We start from the raw sequence: 6,000 nt of genomic DNA, 5'->3' as shown, positions 1-6,000 counted from the left end.
GCACTTGGGGAAGGTTTCACTATGCTATCTATGCTGTATCTGTTTTGTAGATAACAGTTCTTCATAGCTGTCAATCTGATATGAATTCACAAACATCAAGTATCTTAGGCAGAAATACTCCTTAGCATTTTTAGTGTCAGTTTTACATTCTAAAGAGTCTGAAATAATTAATTCCCCTTGAATCATAGAATCATAGGGTTGGAAGAGACTTCAGGAGGTCATCTAGTCCTACCCCTGCTCAAAATATGACCAACCCCAATTTAATCATCCCAGCCAGGGATTTGTCAAGCCAGACGTTAAAAACCTCTAAGGATGGAGATTCCACCACCTCCCTAGATAACCCATTCCAGTGCTTCATCACCCTCCTAGTGAAATAGTTTTTCCTCAGTATCCAACCTGGACCTCCCCCACTGCAACTTGAGACCATTACTCCTTGTTCTGTCATCTGCCACCACTGAGAACAGCCTAGCTCCATCCTCTGTGGAACCTCCCTTCAGGTAGTTGAAGGCTGCTATCAAATCCCCCCTCACTCCTCTCTTCTGCAGACTAAGTAAGCTCAGTTCCTTCAGCCTCTACTCACAAGTCTTGTGCCCCAGCCCTCTAATAATTTTCATTGCCCTCCGCTGGACACTCTCCAATTTGTCCACATCCTTTCTGTAGTTTGGCGGGGGGGGGGGGACTGGAAGCAGTACTCCAGATGTGGCCTCACCAGTGCCAAATAGAGGGGAATAATCACTTCTCTCAATCTGCTGGCAATGCTCCTACTAATGCAGCCCAATATGCCGTTAGCGTTTTTGGCAACAAGGGCACACTGTTGACTCATATCCAGCTTCTTGTCCACTGTAATCCCTAGGTTCTTTTCTGTAGAACTGCTGCTTAGCCAGTTGGTCCCCAGCCTGTAGCAGTGCATAGGATTCTTCCATCCTAAGCGCAGGACTCTGCACTTGTCCTTGTTGAACCTCAAATTTCTTTTGGCCCAATTCTCCAATTTGTCTAGGTCACTCTAGACCCTATCCCCTACCCTCCAGCCTATCTACCTCTCCCCCACAGCTTAGTGTCATCCGCGAACTTGCTGAGGTTGCAGTTCATCCCATCATCCAGGTCATTAATTAAGATGTTGAACAAAACTGTCCTCAGGACTGACCCATGGGGCACTCCGCTTGATACCGCCTAACAATTCGACATCAAGCCATTGATCACTACCTGTTGAGCCTGACGATCTAGCCAACTTTCTATCCACCTTATAGTCCATTCATCCAATCCATACCTTTTTAACTTGTTGACAAGAATACTGTGGGAGACTGTATCAAAAGCTTTGGTCAAGTCAAGGTATATCACATCCACCGCTTTCCCCATATCTACAGAGCCAGTTATCTCATCATAGAAGGCAATCAGGTAGTTCAGGCATGATTTGCCCTTGGTGAATCCATGTTGACTGTTCCTGATCACCTTCCTCTCCTCCAAGTGCTTCAAAATGGATTCCATGAGGACTTGCTCCATGATTTTTTCTAGGGACTGAGGTGAGGCTGACCAGTCTGTAATTCCCCAGATTCTCCTCCTTCCCTTTTTTAAAGATGGGCACTATATTTGCCTTTTTCCAATTATCCAGGACCTCCCCCGATTACCATCAAAGATAATGGCCAATGGCTCTGCAGTCACATCAGCCAACTCCCTCGGCACACTCGGATGCATTAGAGATGGACCCATGGACAACACTATGGGGTAGATAAGAGTTTTCTTCAGGTGTAGCAGGCCAAGACTTTGAGTCACTTTCCTCCACTCTGAAGATCTGGGACTGAGGAAGAAGAGTTTCAGTGCTATGAGCTGGGGGAAAGGGTCATTTTTAGAGGTAATTTTCCAACTGACTGACTGTTATTTCAAAATAGTTCCAAAGCAAATATTTTGCAGTCCTGGGGGAATTTTCTTTCACTTTATACACCTTTGAATTCCATGGGAACATTAACAGACCTTCAGCCATATTGATGCTGGTACTACCACCAATTATCCCTTTTCACAGCATGAAAATATTGTTGGTGGCATATTTAGATGAGAAGGTACAGAATACATGCTGTCATGGTCCACTGGATTTGTCTCAGTAAATGCTACAGCGCTTCAATTACAGACTGTGGTAGAGAATCCAAGTTTATTCATATAGGGCCTGATCCAAAGCTCATTGAATCAACAGGGATATTTCAGTTGAGTTTGATGGATCAAGCCTATAGGGGCCTGATCAAGTGGTCACTGAAGTAATTGGAAAGACTCACATTACCTTTGTATTAGACCCATAATACACTGCAGAACAACTGTAATGAAGGTTTCTCAGGAATTAAGCATGGTCATGAATGGAAACAGTTATAATGATGGGTCTTCAAACCTGTGAGATGAAAGATGAGCAGAATCTTCAGTTCAGGAGTAAGGTGCAAGTCAAAGGAAAAGTTCAAGTTGGAAGTCTATGCAGGCATCCCTCCCACCCCTCCACCTCCCTACGATTGCATGTGATGTAAACACAGAATTGTCTAAGACTAGCACCAAAAAATCTTCTGAGAGCAGCAACGCAAGAACACAGCTTCAATTGAGTAAATAAATGTATGACATTAAAGGCAGCACATAATTAACTGCCACTGATTTTGATTGCTTTACACTTGATCATTTGAATTTTCTGCTTTATGCATTTGAGGTGAATTACGCACAGCAATGTAACACAGCAAAGATAATAATTACCTATTTTTTCCACTCAAAGAACAGTCTGAACTTAAAAGAACAGCAGAAACTAAAGTACCTACCTTCTCCCACCTCATCTCTGTGGTCATCTTTATTTTTTATAGCTCTGGATCACCTATGATATTACCAGAGATACTCAGTGTTGGGTGTTACACTTGATAATGTGCACACTTGCTTACTACCAGGCACATTGTAAGCACTTAACAAGGGAGGATTGTCTAGTTATTCAAGAAGGGAGTTGGGAGCCAAACTAGTCACTATGATCTGAGGCAAAATACTCTCTGCCCGAGTTTCACCATCTGTTAAGGGGGACAATGCAGCTTCACCTCACAAGGTACTCAAGGTAATCAATGTGCAATGACTTTTGAGCCCCTCTAATGAAAGAAGCTAAACTTTGTAGGGTGATGTTAGCGGGTTTGACTGAAAGTAGACTGAAATCAAATGGAAGACTCATTGGCCTCACTGGGCTTTATACAAAGCCCGGAGTGAGCAAAATTAAATGTATGAGTGTCTGACGTCCATATCATTATTCATCTCCCCACCACCTCCTACTCATATTAATGCAACAACTTTTATTGATACTTCTTTCCTGACACTCCATATTGTAGGAGCATCCACTCACAATGATATCATTTGTGCTGTCACTGTCCCAGAAGACAGCATCCAAAAAGATTACCATTTATGAACATAATGTTTGAGCAAATCTAGTCTTCTGAGGTAGTTTGCAGTAGGATTCAGCCCTAAAGCTCAGATGAATCAGTGCTTACAAAGCCAAATGCAATTTTCACATTATGAAATGTGCTCTATAGTGGTGTACTTTGCAGTGTGGGGATTTATCCTATTCAGAAATATCATAAAGTGCCTACATATTTCAAAATGATAAAAATCATCTGAGAAGTATTCTAGAAGTTATATAATCATCCACAGCACAGCTCAAATGTTTTCCCTAGATCCCAAGGGTGCAGGGTTGAAAGTGCATTGATATTCAGAATTGTGCTGAATGTTTCTCACTAGCAACTTTTGCTTTGTTTGGTTTTATCACTGTGCTAATGGCATGGGAGAAAGAGGATCACTTGCTTGGTTTTGCTTTCCATTACAGTATGATTAATATTCCAGCAAGGAGAATACTTAGAGGCTTTAGATCAACACCATCAACAATGTATTTTAATCACTAGAACATATTAAACAGTTTCTTCATACCATGGAAGAAATTGCAAGGTTAAAGAGATTCTCCATATCATCTATACCCTTCACTGTTTTTGCTACTGGATCATGCTACTTCATGCAATTAGCATGTAAAAAAAATAGGCCACCATCTTTTTATTGCATATAAATGCAGAAAGATAGAAAAGAAAAACACACTCCCTTTTCCTATCCCGGTCACAACAGTAATATTTCTCCACTCACTGTCTCCAGGGTCCACAATTCCAATAATCTATTGCTACACAGACTCCCAATCTTTTACCACTCCCTTCTTCCTTGCTGCAAGATATTTTTCTAAAAGTTGATCTGGTTGTGGGCCCAGATTCACTTGTGCACCCAGATCTGGAGAAAAGGAGAGTCAGGGAACTGGTTGTCATCCTATTTCCCTTCACTTCTTAAGTCTAGAGCTCACCTAAAAAGGATAATAGAAAGAGAAAAACAAGTAAAAAAAAGATTAAAAGAAGTGGGAAACAACTTCATAAAATGTTTCCAAAAATAATCTAAAAAATTTGATCCATATCAAGCACTGTAACCAACTTAAAAATGAAGATTTTTTTAAATCTCAACATTTTAAACTAACTCTGCACATAAAATCTGACCATTATAAATGGATTCCACCAAATTATGCTTTTGTTTTGTTCTCAGTAATTTTCACATTTTCAGAAATCACAGAAGGACAGGATGGAAAGGAAAGAAAAAAGGAAAGAACAAAAAGTGAATGATTTGCAAAATATTTCAAACATTTTCAGTGTGGGGAAAAAGATCACGTTTCAACAAAAGTCTGTTTGTGCAAAAAATTTAGCCACTGTTACACTGCAAGATCTGTCAACTGTATGTAATGCCTGTTTTTTTTGTTTTTTGTTTTAAGATCTTTCTAGGAGGAAACTTGTCTAATGGGTTTTGAAGTCAAGAAGTTTTGGTTCATGGTAGGGTACAAGAAACAGGAGACACCAATTTTGTGACTAAAGAAACATTTGAGGCAAATCAAGATGCAACAATAGGTTTCTAGTTATCTGTGACAAATCATCTCTATGTAGTATTTAGATTTCCTGTGGTGAGGTGTACATTATTAATCTTTGCCATAGTTGTATTTGTGATACAAGTGGGTGTTCCAGGCATAGAGTCCTTGAAGGATCAGACCATGTATGATCTAACTTTTTTCCTTACACAAATGAGTCATAAATCATAGATACTCTATGGGAAAATCTCTTAAGAAGGTGTCAAAAGTGAGGTTTATCCAGATAACAGGAAGAGAAGATGGGTCTTTAGGTAAACAACTTTTTAAATCTCAAATACTGCTAATAGAAAAAATATTCCTGGCAGTTTATTTCAAACAGCAAAATGGATTCATTCTTTGGACCAGAAAATGCATTTAGTATATTTTTAAAAGGTTTCACTAGTGAAAATTAAAAGAGGAAAAGACAGTGGTTATGTCAAATTATGTATTCCGGGTGAAAGATAGAACACTAAAACTTCATTTTACCAGCAATGCAAGAGAGGCTGGTAAACAGGAAAAAAAAGGACATCTTTTATACATTTGGAAAAAATAATATTGTCTTTTGATCAAAGACAGACAGTATGTTGACAGAAGATAGATACTACAAAACACTAATGTACCATGCTAAGTGTAAGAAATTGGCCCTGGAGATGGAAATATTAATTGGTCCTGAGAGCTGAGTTGTTGGAATTAACTTATATCCTCTCGCTTCAGGTACACCCCATACTAGAAACCTATCACGCTATTATTTCTCTGACAGATCAGAGGCAGAGTAGGCAGGTTTCTTCTATATTATTAGATCATCTGGATATACTTTAACTTCAAATTAGACCTCTATTTAATAATGGCCTTCATAGTCCTCATCTACTTGTTTCACTATTTGTAGTTTCAATAAAATGTTCAAGTAAAACACCCATTTAAACCAAATTGAATTTAAACCAAACTATCATCTGAGGCAGTTACTGACGGGGGAACTTGGAGTCTTGGAAAGTATTTACAGGAATGCAGAGACACAGAAGTTGCCATATTGTATCAAATCTGAGGTCCATCTAGTCCAGTAACCTGTCTCCAACAGTGAC

At 39.5% G+C, this 6,000-nt stretch overlaps 1 long non-coding RNA gene across 1 annotated transcript in view; it reads right to left on the bottom strand.

Moving 5' to 3' along the window:
- Positions 1-3,957: 3,957 nt before the first annotated feature.
- The window catches only part of LOC120374833, a 109,439-nt gene continuing 107,396 nt past the window's right edge, over positions 3,958-6,000 (bottom strand). The window contains exon 5 of the long non-coding RNA XR_005586267.1: positions 3,958-4,336. This is a non-coding gene — a long non-coding RNA (uncharacterized LOC120374833). The remainder of the gene's footprint in view (positions 4,337-6,000) is intronic.

The sequence above is a fragment of the Mauremys reevesii genome, linkage group 11 (assembly GCF_016161935.1).
Source record: "Mauremys reevesii isolate NIE-2019 linkage group 11, ASM1616193v1, whole genome shotgun sequence".
Lineage (NCBI taxonomy): Eukaryota > Metazoa > Chordata > Testudines > Geoemydidae > Mauremys > Mauremys reevesii.
The sequence above is the reverse complement of the archived record's forward strand: the minus strand, read 5'-3'. Positions and strand labels throughout refer to the sequence as shown.